Below are 26271 nucleotides of genomic sequence, written 5' to 3' on the forward strand. Positions count from 1 at the left end.
TAGAGTTAAGAACTTATTTTGAAAAGATCTAATCAAAAAATGTCAACTTTAGTGATAAAGCCACATAGCAGGGGGTTAAGCACCAGGTTTTAGAGTCAAATCCTATTACTTATAAGACATTGGAAAATTACTTTACCTCATTTAACCTCAGTTCCCTTATCCATAAAACGGGGACACTGATGGTACTTATGTAGATTTGCCATAAAGATTAGTAAAATGATGAATTTCTCAGGTGCTTTTGCAAATATGGCAAATAATAAGTATTCAAGCATATCATTATTAATGAAGCACTATAAATCTTCAGATGAACATTGAGTGACATCAGAGAGCACTATTCACAGGAGAATACTTCCATATACATTAGGTTGGAAATTATTCCAAATCATATAATTTTTTTATCTTGTCTTTTCTAAAAACATTCTTAATCAAAATGGACTAGCCCATACTATGGTGTATGTAGAGCTATCGTTAAAATAGCAATGTTGTAGAATGTAGATTTAGTAGTAAGTGCAAATGTAAATTAGAAACAAGGTTCTCTTCTCTATTTTAACCTATAGAACAAGAAGCCTGGCCGCAGGTCATACTTTTTAGAAATATTTGCCATGAATACTTTTGTATTGTACTCATGATTTGCAGATGTGCTTTCTCACTCTCTGGTGTAAGCAGACTTTGAAGTTGGTTCCTTTTTTTTGTCTCTGCAGCATGTATTCCTTTTGGGGACTGCCCCTCCCATGCACAATAGAATTAACTACATAATCTCCACCTCCCCATAACAGGGGCAGTATGCACCTAAGCTAGATAATGAAATTCATTTCCATGAATAGCACCAGAAAGGCTCTGCTTGAAGGAAACCTGACCTAGGACAGCCCATTGCTTTCTGACTTTAGCCTTCCACTCAATGCATCTCCTGAAATGGTGAGAAGGCTTAGGCCTGAGCTGGTAGAGCCGTGTTGGCTACCTGTAGAGGACTCCGTGATGCCCTGTCCATCTACCCTGTTCGGGGCCGACACGTTGACTTCCCCAGCTGCCAGAGTGTTGGCTGCTGATGACTCAGAGCTGTCTCTCTCTCCAGCAATTGTTCTCTGCCACAAGGAAGCCCTTCATCAAAGTTATGCTCTCTCCTCAAGAGCTGCCCATACCCAGTGACCTGCTGACAGAAGGACACAGAGGCAAAAACTCTGCTTCAACCTCGGGACAACTCTGAAAGCTGCCAGAGCTCCCTGTGGCATTAGCTGAAGCTTCAGCTGCAACACTTCAGGGGGCAGATTCTTCCTCGGCCCAACCATGCTTTTCTCACTTCCTCGCGTGTGTAATTTCCAAGACCTCTGCCCAGGAAATCTTCCAGAAACTCCCAATTCCAGAGCCTGTTTCTTGGGAACCCAACTTAATAATCATGTTAGCACATGAATAGAGCCTGTCTCATAATGATACCAAGAAAAGACAAGAAATCGAGAACTCCAACAATGTCACCTGAACACCTTGATCATACTACACCTAAAGCCATCACTCCTTGTCTTCCAAGTTACATGAATCGATAGATCCCATTTTTTACTCAAGTAAGTTAAAAGTGGGTCTTAACATCTTAAAAATGAGGGAGTCCTGACTAGGACACAAATACTGCCTCATCTCCTGCAGTACTTAACAAAGTGCTATATACATGAACAGTGCTCAACAGTATCTATTGAACTCAATCGTTGCATGGCTGTATCTGTGTTTCATATTATAGCCTTATAAGATATTCTACTAAAAGGAAAAAGGGAAAAGGGGTTTTATCATAAAATAAGCTTGATAGGTGCTACATACCACATGCACTTCCAGATTTAATACATATTAGCATATTTAAAATTCTGAGCAAGGTTGTAGTGTTTTTTCAGTTACAAATAAAACCTATTTAATCTTCCTTTGGCAGAATTTAGTCTATTTGACCACAAAACATTGTGAGTACAGGTGTGGATTACTTTGGCTTACAGTTTGGAGATCACCAAATTACAAACTTCTTCAGTTTGTTCACTAGCCTTCTGGTGTCCTAGGAGAGTTAGCCCACTTTGCACAAGATTTATTACCAGAGATAATACTTATTTAGCTCTGGGAAGTGGAGGCTCTAAGACATGAGTCTGAAAACAAGTATTTGAGAAAGGCCACTCCATCTCTTCACTCAATCCTGCAGGGTTCCTGCCTCCAACAGGGAAACAGATGATAGAGGAGGAAGGCAAGGTCTCAGTATGCTTACAATTCCAAGACCTTCTAGTTGGGACATTCACTGGAGTGAGGTCGAGTTCCATACGGCATCTCTGAGACTCCTTGGTGATAAGAAAGAGGAATATGTTCTTGTCAGTCCAATCAACTACAAGCCAAAGATGCATCACATGGTAACCCCAGGGGTAGCAACTCAGACAGGCAAAGAGCTCTCAAAAGGTAAAAGGCAAAGGTGTAAGTGAAATAAAGTGAGGTGAAGAATGAAAGAGACAAAAAGGAAAATGTGTGATTCTTAAGGTTGAGTAGAAATGGCAGATGCTTTGAGTGGAAGGCTAAAGTGAGAAAGGAACAGGCTGTCCTAGGTCAAGTTCTCTTGAGGCAGAGCCTGAGACAGGGACTCAAGTTCACACAGTTCATTCAAGGAGTCTTCTCAGGAAAAGGGGAATGAGGGAACGGGATGGAGCAGAGGATGAAGCTGAGCAAGAATGTGGTCTCAGGTGGTGCCTGCATCAGCCTTATCCCATGGAGAGCTCTGGGGCATGAGCTGTACCCCAGAACTTCTGCACTTTGAGGCAAGGTGCTGGGCTTACATCCCCCCAGGTCAGTTAGCCTTTGGCTATGTGCTTTCCCTGGTAGGACAGCTACCCTTTGGCCAAGGGCAATTCTATGTAAGCTGTGAGCCATTAGTAACCAACGCTCACAGCAACTGAAGGATGGGTTCACTGGCCTGGTAAATGGGATCTGGGCAAGACACCATGGCATCGAAACAGGCTAGGAATGAGATTAAAAAGGGAAGGAATGAAGGAAGCAAAGAGAAAGGTGTCCAAAAAAAATAGCAGCAAAATATTAAGGAAAAAATGGAAGCAATATGAGAAAAACAAAAAGCATGGAGCAGTTCTCATTTCTGAGGGATAACAGAAGATTTTATTCTTAAAGACAAAATACAAAAGTAAACTAGACATGAAAGAAAACAGTCAAATGCTAGAGGAAGAGCTGGGATGAAGTTATAGGCAAGCTTACAGGATGGTTTCATCACACTAGTGTAGAACAACCGTCCTGGACTCTGCTTTCTGGCAAAATCAGGCTATGTTCAGGGTAACAAGAATGGTCTTCCTCCAGGACAATGGCTGCTTTTCTCAGAAGGAGTGATGTGAAGGGCAGAGTAAAAATCCCACTTGACCCATTAGGCCACCTCTCCCAAAGACCTGGTTAGGAAAACCAAGAGAGATGAATAGCCCACAGACTAAATGGTCAGAACACTCTCTCCAGAAACCACACTCTCCAGCTGAAAGGTTTCTGAGACCTCCTGCTCCCCATCAAGAAATCACCATCTAGAAATTAGAAACACTACCACTGGGGAAGTTGATGCTGTCCTGACCCCATCTTTCTTTTCTCCCTGTTTACTTTCAATTAGGGAAAAATGTATACATGCACAAAAATAAAAAGAATACTCTAATGAGCCCCATGTACCCATCACCCATCTTCAATAAAAATCAACTCACAGACGTTCTGCTTTTTCTGAATTCCCTCCCACTTTCCCTCCCCAAATTATTTTGATGCAAATTCCAGGTATTATATTATTTCATCAATATTCATCTTTGAAAAGAATTTTAAAAAATTCATAACCACAAAACCTTATCACTCTTAAATGAAATTAACAACAATTCCTCAATACCATCAAATATCCAGTCAGTGTTCACATCTTCCCAGTGTGTTATGAGTTGGTTTGGTGGTTTTGGTTAAGTAGATTGGCTTTTCTTTTTTTGTACCATTGTTTTTTTGTTTGTTTGAATCAAGATCCAGTAAGGTTCATGACTGTTGGTATTTTCCAGGGCTTTTTTCAATTCCTCCTCTTTTTTCTTTTTTTTTCCTCATTTCGTTATTGAAGAAATTGGGACATTTGTCCTGTAGAGCTTCCCATAGTCTGAATTTTGCTAATCACATCCCCGTGGTGTCATTTAACATGTTCTCCTGTTCCTGCATTTCTTGAGTTATAGTTAAATCTGGAGGCTTAATTTGATTCAAGTTTAATGTTTTTGGCAAGGACACAGCACAGGTAAGATGCACTAAGGCTGGTAGTCTCCCTCTGTCATGCTAACAGCAGCTATTAATGACCATGACCTAGATCCATTATTTCATGAGGGCACCATTTTAATTCTATCATTCTTTTTTCATTTATTATTTGGAGTGTCTCTATAAAGAGAATCTTTCACTCATCAATGATTTGATTCCCCTGAGGCACAGTTATATAGGAAAGAAAGAATAAGTACACTTGTCCTTAACTTTCCAGTTTTCAAAATAATGAGTTGCTTGCTTAGCATCCTCCATGGTTTATCAGTGAGTGTAGCTTCTTTTTTCTGGCGTCACACTGAACCCATGGATTTACATATATTTGATGTGCTCATCTCTGTTGTGGGCATTATTCTATTTGATGCTTGAGTTGTACCACCACTGGCCACCTGGAGCTTACTTGATTTCTGGCACAACATATTCCAGGTCCATCTTGTGCCTTCCCACCCCAGAACTAGCTAGAATTAGAAGCCTTGTTTCTTTTCAAGGGAAATGGCATTTAGAACCCTGGAGACGAATGACTTACTGAATGTTTCCTTGAGCCTCATTTGGCCAGCCCAGGGATAGTGGGAGGAAGAGCAACAGCCTTCACCTTCTTCAACTGATTATTAAAAGTACCATGTTAACTGAAATGTGGGGGGGTGGAGGGTGGACTTGATAATATGGGTGAGTGTTGAAACCACAATGTTGCTCATGTAAAACCTTCATAGGATTGTGTATTAATGATACCTTAATATAAAAAAAAAGTATCATGTCCAAGACTCTGACAAGCCCCACCTCCTACCTTATATCCATTATGGTCCAGAGTTCATGAAGAAAGAAACCAAGAGTCTAAGAGATTTAATAATTTTTCCTGAAAAGACTTCTTTTGAGTCTGATTCTCCTGTCTCTGAATGTCCAAACAATATCAAAAATGCCATTCCTTGAACTTGACTTAAAGCCCTGCAATCAGATTTCCAAATAGGACTAGACAACACTAATCCCACAATTGGACCACAAACACAGAACCATTTTTTCCCTTATCTGATAGCTTAGAGATTTAGGATGCCTTGTGCTAAAAGACTTACTACTTTACTGCTTGGAAGCAATAAACAAGGCATCCTAGGACCTGTTTGCATCATTGACCCAAAATGGGCCAGAAAACCTCAGCTCCGTAAATGTGTTCCCTAGGAAATTACTTTGCCCAGAGAAGAAAAACTAGGAGCATGTCAAGATTATGGATAAAAATGAAACAGAAGCCTGTCTGATGCCATACTTGTGGTCTTTCTAGTCCACACTACTTCTTGATACTTTGAAATCCATGAAAATAACTGGAGAAGAGTTGGAGAATGGAAGACCCAGCCAGAGTTTATGCCCAATCTCTCTTACACCTGTAGCTAGAGCTACTCCCTCCAGAAATGCCCATCCAGAATGAATCATACTATTTACCCAGAATCGTTTTTATATAGTAAACCTGGTTCAAACACCCAAAAGCTGAGCAGTACCTTGGCCAAATTACCAGTTGGTTTCTATTTGATGTGTTATGTGTGAGGCTGTTTGGCTCAGTTGAAAGACCCTAAGGCTGGAGCAAGAGTTGGTTTAGGGCCAAGGTGGACATCAGACTCTTTGGGGCACTGACAGCTTGGAGAACAAACCAGCCACAGTCCATCTATTCATATGACTCCCAGCTGCAATCGTCCTGATAAGCACATTACAAAACTATAATTTTGTTCCTTCTTTGGTAGTCAATCAATTTTCCTGCCCCTCCCCCACCCCTTGTCAGAGACTCTTACTCCAACCAATAGCTTCTGGCCAAGTGACTTTTTTCCCTAGCAACAGTGAATAGAACAAATTCAAAGCCAGCCAGCTCATTGGCTGGCCAAGAACCAATAAATTTCCTAGATACTTTGAAGGGATGGAAGTCAGATGTTGGCACTACAGCATGTGTCAAGGGTAGTAGACACATGGCCCAAAGCTGGGTGCAAGCCAGAGCTGTGGAGCCTCAGATATTGAAGCTCTGAAATGCTGCAAGAGTTTCTAATTTGTGTTCCTGATTCCAACTTTGTCTCCTAATGCCCTTTCCCTTTCACTGTTGGAATCATCTTTCCAAACGACTAATACTCACTTGCTTCCCCTCTCAAAGTTTCAAACAGTAAGCTGCTATGCAAGAGGAGAACGGAGATGTGTAAATAAGAGCATACATGAAAAACGAAGCTCCAGAGAAGGAGGAATAAAGAAAGCAGCTGCCTGACAGCTTCCTAATACTCTGTAAAACCTAGTTGCACTGGCTACAATTGAGTTTCATGACACTTCCTGGAAGCCTTATCATAAATCCTGCTTACATAAATTAGCCTAAGTGGGTGGGTTCCTCTGGCTGAAAACCAATTCACTCATTTGATGAAAACATATCCATATATTTTTAAATAACTTATGAGTGCCAGCCAGGAATGACTGTGTTAAGTACTAAAGGTACCCAGGCAAAGCGCCATCCCCTTCTGGAAATTCAAACTCAAAAAGAGGTACTTATTTTAGAAGAGGTGTATAAAAAGTGGTTGGGGAACCTAAAAGAAGTGGTGCACAATCTGCCTAAGGGGTACAAGAAAGTCTTCCCAGAAGAAGGAGGTGATGTCAGGCTGCTGAACTAGACAGATAGGGAAATATTTGTGGGATGGACAAGGAGGGTTTCCCAAGAGCATGGACAAAATGATTAATGCAGGCAAAGCTGGCACCATTTGAAGATTGTGAGAGTATTCCACGTGCCAGCAACAAAGAGGGTGAGGAGAGGAGGGAAAAGAGGAAGAGGGGACTCTGGATACATTAGGATGAAAGGAATGCTGAAGAGTTTTGATTTTCCACCCAAACAGAGAACCACTGAAACTTTGAGAAGGGACACAAGAAGTATATTAGTTGTTTAGAAAGGACTCCAACAGTGAAAGGCAAAGGGAATTAAGAGACAAGGCTGCAGTCAGGAATACAAATTAGAAACTCTTGCAATATTTCAAGCAAAAGAATTTCTTTTTTCAAGCAAGGTGGGGTTCAAGAGAAGGGCACATATCCAAGTGATACTGAGGAAACAATCTGGAAGACTTCAAGGACTTAGGTGGTGGGAAATGGAAGAATCAAGGATGATTCCCAGATTTCTGGTGGAGTGACTGGGTAGATGGCTAGGCTAAGGGAGAAAGAATGAATGTCATTTGAGGCATGCTTTCAAGATACTCATTCGCGTGAAGATGACTGATACCCAGTTGTATGTAGTTTATATGCAACAAAGATGTGCGGAGTACCTATTAAGCATCAGGCACTCTGCTAAGTCCTGGGATCCCATGTAGGTAAAAATAGTCACCAGTCCTCACTCTCACGGAACACGGAGCCGAACTGAAAGCACATTATTGATCAAACAATCACATAAAAACAGAATTGCAAAAGGGGAAAGAGGCCCCATGGGGAAGGAAGCCAGAGCAATGAAGGCATATGAGAGGGACCACACGTGGTAGGCCAGGGGAGCACCATGCGAGAGCCACCTCTGAGTGGGGTGTGTGAAGACAAGGCAGAGCCGAGTAAGTGGGGAGGGAACAGAAAGGGGGAAGTGTGCAGAAGTGGGAAGGAGCTCCTGTGGTAAGAAGGGAGAGAACAGAGCAAGATGAGGCTGCCAACATGGGGAAGAGCTGAGTGATGGGGCCCAGATGAATAAGGAAGAGCGGTGCTTTTATTCAAAGAGGACTGTGAAATACTGAAGGGCTTGTAGCAGAGAATGAGATGATAAAAGGCCACTCCAGTTTATGTAAAAATGAACTGAGGGGGACGTAAGGGAACCAATTCGGAGATTTCTCCATAATCAGACAAGACACGATGGTGACTCAGCGGCTGCAGTGAAAACAGGGCACGGTGGGTGGGCTTAAGAGCTACTTAGAAGGTAATGGTGATGGCTGCATCGGGATGTGGTGTGCAAGGCAGGGGCAGTCAAGGAAGACATGCCGAGGTTCTGGCTTAAATCTACAGAGAGTGGGCTGAGGAGCAGGTGGGAGGTGGGCAGTGGAAGGATGGGAGGAGACAGCAGGTATACAGAACTCTAGAAAAGTCTGTGTGGAAAGTAGGGAAGAAATAGGACTACAGTTGCAGGGCAGTGGAATCAAAGAAAATATGAGAAAGGGTTTTCTTTTAGTTTTTTAGCAGGAGAAATGTGAGCATTTTAAATATGCATGAGAAAGATCCACTGGAGAGGGAGGATTTAGGGTTGAGAGAGAGAAAAATATAAATGAGAGTATGTGATTCCTGAGCAAAGAGCAGGTCAGATTTGTCAGTCAAGAGCATGTCTTTAAACAGATCTTGATCTGGGGAGATGAGTCTGACTGGATGCAGATGGGAACTGACTGTAAACGCCACGGCGGGCATCACCAACACAAGCATGAAGAGTAACACGAGGACAGAGACTACGGCCAAACTCAGGGAGATGTCAGTGCCCAAGAAGTGCACAAAGGTAGGAGGCACATGGGAGATGGAAACGATGCCCAGAGAGGTCCCAGGACAGTGGGAGTCTAGACTCCTGCAGTTCCTCCTCCCCTCCTCTGGGTCACCAAAATAGCCTATTAATTGGTTTCCCAGCTACTTAATCCCTAATCCAGGGCCTTCTGGTTTACCGCCTCGCCGGAGGTGATGGGTGCAGGAGAATCGTGAGCAGGTAACACAGAACACATTTTTGATGGGTAAACATACAAATCTGGGTCCCCATTTTACCTGCCCTGTTTACTTGCTGGGTAACTTTGGGCCAGCCCTCTTTCTCTTTCAATCCCAGCTCTTCCATGATTAAAATAAGGACAATGACATTTTCTTTAACAACCTCATAGGGTTGTCCTAAAAATGACATGAGTCACTGGCTGCGAGAATGTTCTAAACCCTTGTAAATCACAACACAGGCAGGGAAACTGTTATTCATCTTGCATCACTGTTCGCTTCATGGCTCACCCTTTCTCAGAGAGTTCTACTGGCTCCTTTCTTGGCCCCCCGCAAGGTAACGGATGGTGCTGTCACCACCCAGACACTGTCGCCCTTTCCTTTTCAGGTCGGTCCAGATCTGAGTTACAGTTAAGCAAATGTGATGCATTTTGCAGGTAGAGTTGGCAAGATGTGCTCCATTTGCTTTTTGGCCCAGACCTTTAATTGCACTTGGAAGTAAACAGCAACTATACAGTGAAGATGAGAGTGTGATTTGGAAAAAGACAGGAAAAAAAGAAACTGAAATAGATTTGAGGGTGTGTGGCTGGTGGAGCGGAGCAGAGGGGTGGGGAGGTATATCACACAAACTTAAAATTTGGGAATTTATGCAGTTTCCTAAGGACACTCTGAGCTTAATGCTCTGGGCTCAGCACACTCCTCTGCCTGAGTTTCATATCCCCCAGGGTGTGGCCCGACTAGTCATTGTTTCTTGCATGCAAATCATTTAAGTTTCCCCATTGCCCATCAACATGGCTGTTTCTACCTCCTTGCCATCCCCCACATACCTTCCGCCTGCCCCAGCTATGCTCAGCTCAAGCCCCCTCTTACTCAGGAAGCTCAACTGCCTTTTCTGAATTTTTCCAGAACTCAGAGTCCAAACCACACTTCACCCATCACTGAAGCATCTCCCTGATTCTGCCATTATCTCACATGCACTGGCTCTTCAAATGTCATTGGCATTGAACAGCTGCTATGTCTGGATGCTTTATACCCATATCCCTCTGCCCATTTTGCACATAAGGATGTTAAGTCCCACAGAGGTGAACTGTTTGCCCAAAGCTGGCAGGTGTTGAGGCGTCCTGGGTATGATGGCAAGGTTCGCTATTTCTCCGGACAGGTGCGGTCCATCTATTAGTCATCCCTGTAGTTCCTCCCACAGTGCCAGATACTGAGGCACTGTCTGAACATCTGGGAGAGAGGACACCAACATAAAAACGGCTGCCCAGAGGGAGCTAGGAGGACCCCAAAGATCAATATTCTAGTTCAAGTTCCTCGCAGTGCCAAGCACCCCACCCACACTGCAGTCCCTGACCCCACAATGCTAAACCAGGTTCACAAAGAGCTGTGGGGCAAATGAGGATTCTCTTCCTATTCACCATTAAACAATGTTTAATTTTCTAATATTCCTAATGTTATTTTAATCAGGGCAGACTGTGATTTTCACAACATTTTAAACAGAAAAATACTTTCTGAATCTGAGCACCGTAGCCTGCCAGAGTGTTATTTATGTTACCGGGAACTAATACATGTAGATTCACCACAATTAGCCATCACCATGGTAATTTTCTGCCTTTGTGTTCAGTTTTTGTTGCATGTGCTCATCAGGGAGATGAAAGCTTTACTGATGAAGCAAAATTCATTACCTGCCTTTGGAGTTAAGCGCATCAAATTTAAAGAAATGTTTTCAAATCCTGATGGCATTCCATTTCTGGGTTACTTCTCAGAGATAAATAAAACACCCTGTCTAGAAACAAACAAGCAGATTTTAATTCCTCTTCCTTGGACCAGGACTGGCAGATCCTCTGGCCAAAAGGTCATGGCTTTCAGTGAGAACGTAGCCCCCAAGACCCTGTGGAGGACCCCTTCCGTTTGCTTGAATGACCTCAACTCCCACCTGGTTAACCCGAATCTTACTTTTTACACGAAGCACAAGGACATGTGTGTGGCTGGGTAGACTGTCCCCATGATGGCAGCCAGCAATGCGGCCATCCCACACGTGCCACTCCTCCTATGAGGAGATGAACCTATTTCCCCTACCCCTGAACCTGCTGAGACTTGTTCTGACCTATAGAATAGGGCAAAAGAGACGTACAAATGCTGGAGTCTAGGCCTTAAGAGACATATCAGTTCCCATTTTCACTCTTTCAGGACCCAACAACTATGAAGAAAAATGATGAGGGGCCATCTGGAGAGGGGGGCCTAGGCCCTGCTTCTTCCTTTCTCAAACGTTTTCCTTCCAACCAGACCTCATCCACTGTCTCCATAACTTGCTTTGTTCAACCTTCAAGACGCACCTTGGATCTCACCTGTGTGGCTTCCTCCTCATTGCTATTCTTGTTTACCTTTTACCTCCCTGTCTCCTCTCCCCAGTGGAATTAACCCCTCCACTCCTCTAGGCTGCTTCTGAACTCTGTAGCTACCTTAATTATTTCTTGGGGTATTGTGTACTTAAGCTATTTGCTCACCCATCTGTCTCCTCCATTTGTCCACACTGGTATTTTTAGTTCAGTTTCAGAGCTGGCGTAGAGTCAGCTCTCTAATCTATGTTTGTTGAATGAATAAGTGAATGCATCCTACCTCTGCACCTTTTCCCTCACCTGGCCTCCCTCTGCTTATCAGCATCTTATATTTAATTTTCTCCACAACACCTCTCTTGGCCCATCTGACCACAGTAACTGCTTATACCATAGCTTATTTTATGTATCAAACTCATTTAAAAATTAAATATTAAAATGAGTTGACACTCCAGTGCTATCATATAAACTTTCCCATTTTGCCCTCACAGCCACCGTGCAACAAGGCTCAGCTCCTCCTCCTATAAGGCAACCTCCATTCACCCCACTGCTGGTGCCCTTAAAATGGTGACAGAGTTGCTGATCCAATTTGTCAGAGCCCCCAGCATTCATTTGGCTCATTAAGGTGGCACAAATGTGGGATGCCACCCCCAGCCTTTCTTTCCACCTTCAGCCTGAGGCCTGGCCCTGAGGTAGGTCTGCCACATCCACTTTTCTGTTCCACCAAATACACCTGAAATGCATAAGCAGGCCACTTAGAGGCTTGCACCCACCTCCAAAGGTACACCTCAGTGAATGGGTCCCAAGATTCTGATTTATAGGGTGGAGTGACAGAGGGACATGTGGGAGCCCCTGCGAGAGCCCCAAGGCCCAGTCGCATGGTCCGTCCAGCTTACATCAAGGAGCACTGCTGTGGTAAGCACCTCCAAGATGGCTCCAAGAACATACCCTCGTGCTGCCCTAAAGACTTTCCTCTAAACAATAGTGTATGACAAGGGCGATGAGATGCTACTCCCATGATTAGGCTGCATATGGTTTTTACTTCCATTGTGCTAACAGACTCTCCCATCTCCTGGCTTGGATAAAGAAGCTGTCACATTGGAAAGATCCATGTGACAAGGAACTGAGGTGACTTCTGCCCAACAGTTCCTTAGCAAGGAGCTGAGGCTCTTGGTCTAATGGCCTATGAGAAACAGGAGCCTGCCATCAACCCTGTAAGTGAGCCCAAGCAGGTCCTTCCCCAGTCAGGCCTTCAGATGAGAACCCAGCCTCGTCAGCTCTTTGACTGTAACCTCATGACAGACCACGAACCGGGGGACCAGCTAAACCAGGCCCAACTTCTGACCCACAGAATCTGAGAGAATCAATGTGTGCTGTATTATGTCACTAAGCAGGACATACTGAATTCTGATTTTTAGAGGGTTTGGGGTACTTGTTCAGAAATCAATAAAACACTACTTTGAATCCCATTCTGTTATTGTGGGGACAACTCCCTTGAGAATCCAATGGACATGACAAGTGATAGGAAAGGTAGGGTTTGGCCATCCATGGATCCTAACATTTTCAATACCACATCCTAACCTCAGAGAGTATTATTATCCCCATTGTAAAGTTTAGAAAACTGTGGGCCATCTAGGTTGATATTTGCCCACTTCTCCCAGTCTTTTAACTCCAAACACAGTGCTCCTTCCTCGCTGGCAGGGCTGCAGCATCACACTGCTGCTTCAGAATCTTTAGCAAAGCCTCTGGTTTCATCCATTAAGCTACACAGTCTGGGAGCAGGGACTGCATCGGGCACGTTTCTGTTCTCCATGGCACCACACAGGTGACCCAGGGTGATGCCAAGGCAGATGCCTATGGTTGCCTCCCTAGTGCTCCCACAGTCTTCCGGGCAAACCTCCCTAATGCCACCAGCAACACCATTTACAGGAATACTAAGGTCACTAAGCCAAATAAAGCAGTTCAGATTGGGGGATGTTTTCTGAATATGAAACGATCCAACTATTTAACATAGATTGTTTTATGATATTAATAAAATGGAGTGTTCTGGGAAATGCCTGCTAAGTGAACCAGGTCTAAACCCAAGGTTCTAGAAAGCTTTTTGTTAAAATGCAAACCCACTGGAACTGTAAGACAAGCCAGGCTTCAGGAGATGTCCAGCAGAAGGTGAAGGATCCATAAAGATGCAGATCCTGGTTTCCTTAGGCCAAGGCTCCCTGTGGCCTGTTTTATGCAGTTGAGTGAAATAAAGTTCAAAAGCTTAGACAGAGAGTAGGAGACGTGAGGTGGAAAGCAAAGAAGAAAATGAGGGTAACTACCACTTTCTGGCACTTGAACTCAATTCAATGAAAGCTACAAGGTGAAAAGAGGAAGAAGTGGGCTAAAAAAAAAATTGTTTGGCTCTGCAATCTGTGATGAGCTATGACTGTGGGCAAGTCACTCTCCCTCAGAAATCAGCACTTACCCTGCAAGGCTGCCATGACAAAGGAGCAAGGCAAGGTGGCCGGCCGTGTTTTGTAACCCACGAGATGCCACGCATTCGGGAGGTGTTACCTCCTGGAGCCACAGCTGCTGCTGTCGTTGAAATGCCTGAAACTGCAGCAGTAAAACTAGGTGACACTCCCTCTTGGGGCACTTTGGGTTTCCCCACGAGAAAGGGTGACTCTCTGGCTTAGCTTCGCCTCCTAAGAATCAGATGTGAGGACAATTCAAGTTCCAGTCAGGATACAGGAATCTAACTGGGAGGTTTTATTATGAAGAATTGTCACCTTGATATAAAATTGTTGGTGATGGTAACTGAGGTAGCAAGTGCAGGAAGCAGCTACCACCCCAAGGTGAGCCCCCTTCCTGATCGGCTGGGTGCTGAGACGACTGTGGGGATGGGGGATTTTCAGTGCTCAAAACCCAGGAAAAGTGGGAAGAGGTGCTCACCCTGCACAACCCCTTGGGTTGATAGACCCTGGGAAAGGAACTAGGATTGTTCAAACTTCGAAATTTGGAGGAGCAGCCCTCAGAGATGGGACCCAGACCCTCTGAGAAGGTGGCCTCGGCTGGCTGCTATTGGGGGCCCCACGGAGGTGCAGTAGGGCTGCCCTGTGCGTCCAGACGAACGGCCACCAGCACTCAGCTGCTGCTGGGTGAGGAAGCCATGCAACTGCTGCCCGTGAGATCAGCAAGGAAAGCTCAGGGAGCCGAGCCCTGCCCCCTTCTGTGCCCCTCCTGGCCAAGCCTAAGGGGAGCCGGCTGGCAGGGCAGCAATCTGGTCTGCAGAGTCCCCAGCACCCTGAGCAGAGTGTAGAGGGTTGGGTTTGCAGAGAGACCAGAGTGTAATAACTGGCACAGTGGCTGTCAAACCTATGTGGGCAAGAAAACACCTGTGGTAAAGGATTGAATCAAATAACTTGCCCTTTTCAAAATTCTTCCCAAGCTCCTGAGTCCAGCCCACCAGGAACTCAGCAAGAGGGAACGCCTGCAGGATGTTCTTCTCTCAGCTATGGCCCTTGGGCCCAAGTGATGGAGTGAACCATTTCTGCCCCGCCTCCCCAATAGCACTGGGACACCACCCAGAAACAGCTAGGGTACCAGCAGTCACAGCAGCAGGCCTGACACTCAAGCATGTCCTGCGGCTCCTCCCAGGGAGCTGTGTTGCCTGCTTTGCAAACTTTCAGACAGCTGGGCTGAGAGGAGCATTAGGAACCTTTAAAAATTAATGTGGGTCATTATTCTTTCATGAACCACCACAAATCCAACAGCACAAGGCCACAGGCCCACGCCTGGGAGCTGCTGCATCACTCTGCCGCTCTCCCTGCAGATCTGAGCCTCTAACAGAGCACCCAGCAAATACCACCCACCACCCACCCCAAAGGAGGCACCACCAGATGGTGGCAGCCAACACATGCCCACGCGCGTGGCTCAGGGCACCAGCGGCAGGCCCCTCCGCACACCTCTGCCCTGGCCCAGCAATGGCTGAAGATGTGCGACAGCTCAGAGCTGCAGTCCCGGTCTCCCCCTCAGCTGTCCTGAGAGGTGAGAAACCTCCCTCAGGACTTTTCATCCACTCCTTTCCCAACTAGCTTATCATCTGACCTTAATTCCTCCTTTCCCTCCACCCCCCTCTACTCTCCCCTTTTTCTCTCTCTTCCTTTTCCTTCATCTCCATTCATTCCTCTGTCCTTCAGCCCAGGTTCCCCTTTCCTGCAGGTCCAGTCCCTCCCCACCTGTCTGCTGAGCCCCCTCTCTTTTCTCTGTGTGTGGATCTACCTGTGCACGTCTCCACACATGCCTGCATGCATGTATGTGCACACACGCACACGTGTGTCTGTGTGCATGTGTATACATGCACATGTGTGTGGACATTTCCCTGATGCTTTCCATCTCCTGTGGCTTCTCTGCCTCCCCTTGACCACCACTTTCAGCTCTAATCTCTCTGGGTGGAAGCCTGAAGTGCCTCTGTCACCCAGGGCTAGGGAGGATTCAGTGTGTTCCCTTGCTGCCTCTGCTCGGGGAAAGGGAGCAGGCGAAGGTGAGCTCCTTCAAGACAGAAGTATAGAGTGCCAACCATGTGCTGAACTATGAACCACAGGGGCACTGTTCAGTGCAACACAGGGTTAGTAAGTACCTACCATGCACAGGCCATGTGTTCACTCATCATGAGGGACTAAAATTGGGATCAGGTGGGGTGCATGTGCCACAGATCCCAGGGCCTAGTAAGGGAAGCAGATCTGTGAAAGATGCTGCAAAAAGGGCACCTAAATCAGGCTGGGAAGGAGTTCATCAACAACAGCTTCCTGGAGGAAGTGATGCTGAATCTTGCAAACTATGTAGATGTTAACCAGATGGAGAAGTGAGAGAAGGGCATCCAAGGCTGCAGGCATGTCATAAGCAGCACCGTGGAGGCAAAAAAAAAGCAGCTGGGGTGTGCAGGGACCCACAAGCAGCACAGGCTATCACGCGCATGGACTGACACAGGCACAAGAGCTGCAGAGCTGGAAGACGGTTGGATCACTCACAGCCTTATGCGCTGGGCCGTGGGGATCCTGTGAGTACTGTTCCCACTCCGTTCCACAGACAGCCCCTTCCTGAAGGCACCTACACGCTCGGCCTGGAGGCATCCTCTGCAGGGCAGACGCAGTGTCAGATAATTAACACCCCTGGGAGAACACCCAGCCAGTGACCGATGGGAGTTCTTGGAGAAAACCTGGGTTTATACCCCTTAGTGACTTTTCTGAGGCACCCCGCAGGATCGAGCTCAGATCACCCACAGTGGCAATCTGCTCACTAGCACACCCTGTACTGGCTGCCTTCTCTTCCCCCTCCCAGATCCCCACCCCTTCTTGTGTTCCCTTCACCCCCCAAATAAACTGCTCCCATTTGGTTCTTTGTCTTAGGGTCTACTTGTGGTGCAGCCCAACCTGACTCAGGCTGGTGCAGCCTCCTTGGAAGGAGGGAAAAGCCTTCTGAAGGGAGGGGCACGGCCAGATGTGTCTTCTAGAAGGACAGTCCAGTGGCTGGCCTGGAGAGCAGATAAGAGCCTATTCTGGAGACGATGAGGAGTTCACTGGGACAGCCATGCAGCGGAGCAGAGTGAGGGTAGGTTCAGAACAGAGAAAGAGGGAGCTGGGATTGCTGTACCACCTTCCTTTAAGGAATCAACACTCCCCTAATGCTATGGGATGAAAACCAACCAAAGGTGAGCTCTGGTGCCAAGGAGCGTCCGAGTGAGCTGCCTCCCCTAGACAGGGGCCAGGAAGGAGGTAGCAAAGCATCCTAGAGATGGGAAGACCTGGGTGAGCTGTGAAGCAGCAGCTGGAGCCTAGCAGGAGAGTGGAGAAAGGGCTTTGGGGCAGGGCGAGATAGGACTTTCTGGAGACAAAGCAGTGTCATGGAGCAAAAAAGATGGCCAGGAAAAGGGAAAACAAAGAGAAAGCTGTGTGTTCAATGAGTCAAGAGTCCAGAAATCATCCCCTACAGCAAACTCCATGGACAGAACAGCTGGTTGTACTTCTGCCCTCCGTGGCATTCTACCAAATGGCTCCTCCCTCTTGTACCAGCCTTAGAAGACTTGCTTTCGAGAGACAAGGAATCGACATCTGCTGACAGCTCACTGCACTAAACCACCACCACTTTGCCAAATGGGGGTTGTTGCTCTTGTTTTACGGATGAGGAAACTGCCCCAGAGAGGTTCAAGAACTTGTCTCAGGCCACTCAGCTTGCCTGTAGTAGTCAGACTCACACATCTGGCTAATTCAATTATTCAATATTGCTTTTTACCTAGAAGAACAAGTCTGGCTTGCCATGGTTTTGAAACATACATGACTGTCTTTCCCACCCTCTGTTGAAAATTGCTTATGTAAAGAAGCTCATTGTTAAGGGGATAGTTGTAATTTTTTAAATCTTGCTTTTAGAAATAAACTTTAAGTACTTCAAGGGTTATTTCCCACTTTAAAAAGAAAGAAAAACTATAGAGCTTCATACTGAGGTACATAGAGGTATCCCATAATGTCCTCCAGTGGTGTGAACCCTCTTGGAATTCACTCTGAACTCCTCATGCTCCTCCCTATAGTACTCTAGGAAAAGTGTGGGCTTTGGAGTCAGACTTGATTTAAATATCAGTTCTGCTGCTTAGTAACTGTGTGACACATGGGACAAGTCACTTACTTACTCATATGTAAATCTAGTACGTCGTAAGGCTTATTCTGAGGATGAAATAAAATGATGTGAATGTAGTGCCTGGCACATAGGTGACAGTCCACTCATCCCTTCACGGCCTTCCCCCTTCTTCCCAGGCAACTCACCCTCCCTGGACATTGGTACCCCTTCAATGAGCCAGCAACCTCACAATGAAGATGGCACACCCGTTGATTGGCTGGTCCATGCATTTATACTCTTGGCTCTGTCCCCTGTTCCAGTCTGTGCCTAAATGTGTCCAGAAGATGCTCTGTTAAAATGTATTTGAATGTTGGCTAGGTCCCAGAAAAAAAAATAGCATATGTCAACCTGAGAGATTGAGTTTAGGGGAGCATTCCCCTTTACAGAGAATGAATCACATAACTTTGCACCAAACAGTAAAAGCTAATAGAGAAAGTTTTCATTTAAGTAATTGGTCAAATCCTGCCTCATTAAGTAGTGTAAATAAATTGGGTCAAAGGAACTGATGTTGTCCATCAAGGTGCATGCACCTTGGGGAGAGGGGTGGTCAGGGGAAGCTGGTCTTACCCTGGTGAAGCAGAGGGTCAGGGGCATATCCCAAGAGGACCGAGCCGCTGTTGGGGTGGGGTTACTGCTAAGCATGGCAAATTTATGCAAAATAGCACTGTGAGACCCATTTGAACCCAGATAACGTCCCCAAAAAACTGGCCGAAAGGTAGGAATCTAGTGGCTTGCAGGTTATAGCCCAAAAGACTCACTCTGTCACACCCATTGCACATAAGTTAGAAAAATCCTACAGCTGCATACTTAATACTTGGGCTCTTTAGTGTATGTATGTAATACTTCAGCTGAGAAGAAAATTATCAAAAACTGGGCAGACAGCAGAATCATGATGCTAGGTAGAACTCACAGAACTCTGCTCTGTGCTGATTCGTCCTTCTCAGTGACCTCAATTACTCATGGAAATTAAGGTGCAAAATATACAGCATTTCAAAATGGGAGACAGTGCCATCTCCTATTTAAAAGCAAAATGCACACATGTATTCACGCACAAGTAATAATAGATACTGCTGGCCCTTGGCTACTAATGGAGATAAAAATTGTTAAATGATCTACTGCCAGGCTTAATCATGCTGATTTGTTTCTGATCAGGCACATGGGAAGCAGAGACTCTGCATTAAGATAGAGAGCACTGACAGAGAAATATGATGAGATTGCGCCCAGGCAGAAAGAATGATTCGCCTTCCCCAGGACCGGCGCCCTCCCGCCTGCACCCACAGCAAGCCTTGCATCGCTAATGACAGGGTGTTGGGCGGCCAGTGGCGTCTCAAATCCATCCTGACTCATCATGCAATCAGATAATGTACAACCTGAGCAGCCCCGACACTTCCAGAAGAATGGCTCACAGGCACGGAGCACAAATCTCCCACTCTCTAGGACCTGCAAGGAATTCTTTCATTAGATCAGGTTCCCTGGAAGAGAGAACTGGGGAGGGGCGTAACTGAGAGGGTGCTCTCGAAAGAACCCCATGGTAAGTGAGGAGAGCAGAGAGGTCAGGGGGTGGAAGGGGGTCATCTGTGGTCCCCGCTTGAGACAGGTCCAGCCGGGTCCCGCCCAGAGTGCTGGAGCGTGAATTGCATCGCGGGTGGTCTGTCACTCACTGCAGGGCCGGAGTGGGTGGGCTCCTTTATCTACCACATCAGCAGAGGGCAGGGCTCCGAAGAGGGTCAGCTGTGAGCCATTAGCAGCAGCATTCAGAGCAGCTGGGGAAGGTGTGTGCCTGTCCAGGTAGGGGGGCCTACGGGGGCACCTACAAACCCTAAATACCACCTCTCAGCTGCCAACCCAAGGGCAGACCAGCCAGATATCCCCCTGGACTCTGGACACCTATGTCCACTCACCTGCCCAACATCAAGTGTTCAGCTGGCATCTCAAACCACGCGTGTCCCACACTGAGCTCCTGATACACACTCCAAAGTCAGCTCCTTGGCAGTCTCCCCTGTCCATAAATGGTTCTTTCTCCTCTTCCGGCTGCTCTGTCTTGATTTCTCTTTCTCTCACTCTCCAGTCCATCTGCAAATCGTTTTGATTCTACCTTCAAACTATAATCCAGAGTTGACCTACTCCTCATGATTACCACCAATCCATGATTGTACCTTGCCTGGAATATTGCAGTGGCTTCCTAGCTGGTCTGCTCAATTTCACTTTTTCCACTAAAATCTATCCTCAAGAGAGCTGCCAGAGTGGTCCATTCAGGCAGTTTAACCACATCACTTCTCTGGTCCAAATGTTCCAAGCCTCCCACCCCCAGCCCCCTTGCAGAAAAGGTCAAAACCCTCCCTATGACCTGTAGGGCCCTGGTGGTCTGGGGCCTTACCCCTCAGGCCCCACCGTTGCCCTCCCATCCCCCCAACCTGCAATGTTCTTCTACCAGACTGCCAGTGTCCACTCCCTCACTTTCTTCAGGCCTCAACTTCCAAATCACCCTGTCAGCAACAAATTTCCTCATCATCCTCCCCACCACACTTCATAATCCCCTTTCCTGACCTAACTTTTCATCCCTGGTATTTATCACTCTCTAAAATATTATAAATTATACTTTCATCCTTGCATGTTGTCTGTTTCTTCCAATAGAATGTACACTCCATGAGGGTGAACATCTTTGGGGTTTTCTCTCCCATTACTCTCACCATAGTGCCTGGAACACTGAGAAGGCACTCAATAAATAAATGTTGGTAGAATAAATGCATGAAGAAATAAATAAATGAAGTATATAAATGTATTTATACATACATACATGTAAAAAATATTTGGAGGAACTATACCAGTGAAATTATGAATCATTTTTTATCTTCTTAGTTTAACTGTCTCTGAGGATTTTTCTTAAATTTTCCACAATCAAATGTTCTTACAAATACAATTTTAATGTTTCATATTTGTAAGATCTTTTAAAATTTCCCTTCCCAGAAAGATTTTCTTTCTAATCCTTCCATTGGTTAGCCAGGAAATCCTACTCCCAAAATAGCCCCTGTGCATTGCCAAGTATCCAATCAGCCTGTGCCACCCTCAGCTCTGGGATAAACAGGAAGCTGATGGGCCGGAGATGACATTGGGGCAGAGCGAGGAGTTTTCCCAGATCCTCACAGGAACCCCGTCATCTAAGACCATTGTTCTCACCCTGGGCCTCATCTAGAAGCATGTTAGACAAGCATATTCTTGGTCCCCATCCTAGACCTACTCTGGGGCAAGAACCCAGAAACCTTGGGGTGGGTCTGACACACGCTAAGCTTTGAGATCAACACATATGCATCATTCAAAAGAGGACTGCACGCAGAAGCAGAGCACGGGAAACCATGAGGGACCGATGAGGGTGGGGGAGGAGGAGTCGAGAAGCTCATGTCTCCCTTGGTTCAGACAGGGGAAATACCGCAATGGCCAGAAGCGCACCAGGGTGATCAAAAGTACATGCAAACACCTCAAGAATCGGCCCCGAGTCTGTGTCTGCTCACACTGTGCCTGGCACAGAGCCTGGAGCATATTAAATATTTGTATTCTGAAAAATGAATGTATGAATGAATTAGCCATATAAATTATGTAACACGTTCTGGTTTCATTCGTGCTGTAACAGTAAAGCTTGCAAAATGTTTTTCAAGATTGGAAATGAGAACCCAGAATACCTCTGAGCATCATCTTGCTAAGCGGCCCAGCACTGGGGACATCCGCATGCTCGGGGCCTCCTCAAACTCTTTCACCCTGAGATGCCTGCAGACAAGGTGCTGGATAAAATACAGGGTACCCAGGTGAATTGAAACTTCAGATGAATAATGAAGCATTTTTTTCAGTATATCTTAAATATTGCATAGGATATCCAAAAAAAAACATTTGTTGTTATCTAAAATCCAAATTTAACAAGTCATCCTGTGTGTTTATTTGCTAGATCTGGCAGCTCTATTATATATTCAGCTCTCTCCTCAGAGCAGGCCGAGCAAAGTCCTCCACACTCTGTAGCTGGTGCGAATGGTGTGGGTTACGCGCCCCTGCTGCACCCCCTTCACTGCCAGACATGCACAGGCTCTCTGAAGGCGTGGGGTTTTGCTCACTTGGACAATGTGCTCAGGTCCTCCCGTGCCTGTGAGCTTTATTCTTCCTGCTTTGACTCTTCATTCCACCCCTCCCTTCCTGCCAGCCAGACCCCTTTTAATTCCCTCTTGCATTCTAAGACACATTACCTCCCCAAACACACAGCCATGCACACACATAGTCTGAGTTAAACTTTTCCCTTCACATGCGCAAGCGTCCATCCTAGCGATTCCCACCCATAGATGGGAAGCCCCTGGGCCCTCTTCGGACACCAAGCCCTCAGGGTAGGACTGTTGGTTCATTACTCTGCCCACAACCTGGATTTCACAATGTTTAATTAGCAAGTGAACAAGTGGATGCACAATAACTTCTCAGGAACGAGTGCGTCCAGCTCTTTGGAGAGCAATCAAGAACTAGTGGGGACAGAAGAAGGCCTCACATACACCTGGCCTTAGCACTCTCTCTCCCTCAAACAAGGCAGTGGCCACTCAGCCAGGGAGAACCCGATTTACCTCAGGCATGATAGCCCAGTGTTTTGCAAAGCATGTGGCAGACTGATGGGATGTGGGGAATTCTCCCTGGCCAGTCAGAGCATGGGCCTGAGACCTGACAACCAACCTCAGCCACATTCATTGACTGGAGCTTTGCCAGGGCCCTCTCCAAACTGGTCTTGGACTACATGTAGCTTTTCTCCCGGCACCTTATAGATTCTGCAATTCATTCTCTTAAATTAGGAGCCAAGTCCTGCTCTTCACTCAGCCTCCTCACAACTCCCAGCCCAGGAGGTCATCTCTTTGTTGGATGGTAACTTGGATTTCCCTCTGAATAGCTGCATGGGTCCTGAACACCTGCACTTTATGCTACTCCATGAAACATTCCCCAATTAAAGCCTAGGAGAACAATGAAAAACAAAGCCACGTGCAAATGGAGAACTATAAATTCAACAGCCATAGCAATACTAGGTCATGGGAAGGGCCGTTAAATCACTGAACATAGACAGCCAGTGCACAGAAAAGCACACTGATGAAACATTTATGGCTAAGATTTAAACTGAATGGAATTGAGACATTCAGAAGTAAGCATCCCAGGGCAGCTCTGAGCCTGGCTCCAAGCCGCAGCTCAGAGCCAGGGAAAGCAACTTCCATCACTCTCCAGGCAATACCCAGGAAAGAAATTTGCCTCAAGAGATGAGAGAGCATCTGTGTGGTTTCAAGATGAGGCAAGAGAATGCCGAGAAATTTGCTTCCTCTTCTAACCTTTGACTATTAATTCTAGTCTGTAGAGAAGAGGAACAGCCCAGTTATCTATAAACAAAACTGGGCTTGCCTTCTTTCATATCCACACCATGGTTAGAACGTGGTGTCAGTGAGATGGTCTTGCTGCCGAGGGTGGTCCCCATTGACACTGAGGGACCTAGTCTGCACTCATTTTAGGTGCTAAGTTGACCCTGAGATTAGTCACCATTTCTTCATCACATGGCGATGCCCACCATCTCTTCCACCTTGGCATCACCTGCCTTTGTCTTTTTACTGGCTGACATATGCAAATCATGTAGTCCCAAGTTCATCTGTTCAAAGACACAGGAGAAGAGGAGGTGAATCCGAGCAATACCATCGATGGCAAGATGTCTAGTAAAGCCCCCCAGCTCACAGTGGCAGTCAGATGAGGGCATGAAAAGACCTCTTCCTGGGTGGCTCATGACCTCCTTTGTGTTTTTCTAAAATTCTCAACTCCCTGTTGCATCTATTAATATTATCAGTTCTCCGAAATTGAAATAATCTTGTCTGTTAGTCCTCTCCCCATTTCCTATTCCTTCATCCTGTGGTGCTGCAGAATTAGATAATGTCTACAAAACTTTGAGTGCCTTGAAGGGAAGTTTCGATAAACACGAGTTATTAACCTTCAAAGCACCCTTTGAATGAGGAAGTTATACAAATTATCATAAAGTCCTGCTGGACTTTGATAATGAAGAGAAGCTTTATTGAGTCTTCAAATACTTCCTCTTCTTCCCGAGAGCAAAGGTGAACCCCTCCAGCTAGAACGGGTACTAATTCCAACACTAGTCCCTGGCTCTTCTCTATTCTGATGTAAGGGAAGTTCAAGTGCCTCTTCCCAGAGCCTTCTGCAGTGGCTCCATGGAGATTTTGAGCAGCAGGAGCCTAAGGCTTCTGAACAACACAGCTCCATCATTCTCTGGCTCTGACTCCCCAGGCGCGGCTGAAATGATGTTGTGCCAGGCCCTGGTGGGAGGGAAGATGCCACCGCCAAGAAGTCAAGACCCAGAAATTCAGTATTCAAACAGCGTCCGTCTCATCCCTCCTTGCTCCAGACATGATCACCATGGTCACCGATGGACCTAGCTTTGTCCACCCGAGTCACACAGGCAAGCAGGAACCCACTGTGCCCCTCATCTGAAACAATGCTGAGTGGAACAGGGGCAGGAGAAGGGAGAGGGAGCGAGTGGAGAGAGCCCACTCCTCTGCTGGGCCACATTGCACAGCTGTTCCAGTTTCCACAAATGTGGAGCCAGGAGCAGGGACAGGAGAGGGAGGGTGCGAGGCTCAGTGGCAAAGCAGTGATCTCCCCGGTGATGACATCCCACCTCAGTGCCCACCTGGCACCCTGCTTTGCTCTGGGTTCACAGTCACCGACATGGCCAGTGGTTATTGGATGTCTCCGTGCCCAGCCCAGTGCTCAGGACCCAGTGGCTACAGAAAAGCCACCGAGCTACCTCCCCCACCATCAAGGTTCTGTCAAGCCTGCCAGGATAATACCCTTGAGGAGAGGTTAGGGAGGGAGTCACCTGACCATCACACCAGAATTGGCAGGTCTGATCTACCTGCACAGCTGCTGAAAATCTTATCTGCCCTCCTAGGAAGGACAGCAAAGGGCAGTTTGGGGCACTGGTGTGTGAACTCCAGAGCTCCAGAAAGGAGGCTCTTGACCAAAGAGAAAGAACACAGATGTCTCCTGTCTTTGGGAGAAATATAAGTAGGCAAGGGGACTTTTCTAGAGGGAAGGGTATCTGAATTGAGGGACCAGAGCTCTTTCCAAAACACTGGTCAGGTTTGACAGAGATGACCTCTTTGGAGGGCAGTATTTGTAAATGCCCCCCTGATCCCACCCCCGAGCACCCTGACTCAAGTTCCCGGAGAGAGAGAATGCTGGAACAAAGTCTACCCATCTAAGGCTTTCCCTTGAAACATTCCAGCACTGAGGGGAGCAAATCCTTTTGCAACCACAGCCCAACAGGGCCTTTTATGGTCCCCACGAAATGAGGCCCCTGGGCCCTATCACAGAGACCTGGCTCACAGTAGCTACAGGAAAGCTTTACTAGTCAGGTAAACGTGCCACTGCTTTAGAGACAGAGGGTCTGGCTGCCCAAATGTTCCACTTGAGAAGGTCTCAGAGTCGAAGGTCATTGTTGCTAAGCTGTATGGTGTGCTAGTGTGATTGTGCCACGTGGCTTCAAAAGCCAGTGACTTACTTTCATTCCCATTACGATTATCACTCCTTCTTAACTATACATGCCGAAACCTAAGAGTTTTGGAATCACACCAGTGCAGATCTAAATGATCACGCACCCTGAGCAAGGTGCTTAGTCTCCGTTTCCTCATCTGTACAATGCGAGTAGGACAAGCACCGAATTCGAGGTAACATTCCTGTGAGGTCTGCCTTTGTTAAGGGCGTGTCAACCACCCAGCACGGTGCCTGGCATATGGCGGGCACTCAGAAAAGCACAGGAGTTCAAACTGGTGACTAAGTGACAAGCAAGACCAGATCCAGTCTGAAAGGGATCTGGAGGAAGGAGAAGGATAGTAGCTGAGACAGGGCTTCCCTTCCCCAGGGGAGGGCAGCTTTTTCAGGTAAGACAAAAAGGATGACCAAGAGTCAGCAACTGTGGTTGCTGGGCTCTGTGGAAGATGAGCCAGGCCACAATAAAGGGTTAAGAGGAAGGAGAAATGAAGCTGCCTTGCAAAAAGGACCTTGAACTTTAGGCAGAAGGGTTGGAGCAGCTATTATGGGCCAGGGGAGGCCCCCAGTGATGTCCCGGCTTCGGGCCACCCACATGCACCCACGCACAGGGACACACATCCTGGGACAGACAGGCGCACCTCTGCGGCACCAGCCCACCAGCCTCTCTCCGGCCCACCAATGGAGGGTAGAGCCTTCAGAACACTGTGCTACCCAAGTTCTGACTCCTCCTGGGACAGGAGGACCTCACCCCCACCCCGCAGGAGGCTCCTGGGCCCCTCTAAGACCAGAGCTCCTAGGAGGAATCTCATAGATC

This window comes from Manis pentadactyla, chromosome 14, assembly GCF_030020395.1.
Source record: "Manis pentadactyla isolate mManPen7 chromosome 14, mManPen7.hap1, whole genome shotgun sequence".
NCBI classification, from domain to species: Eukaryota; Metazoa; Chordata; class Mammalia; order Pholidota; family Manidae; genus Manis; species Manis pentadactyla.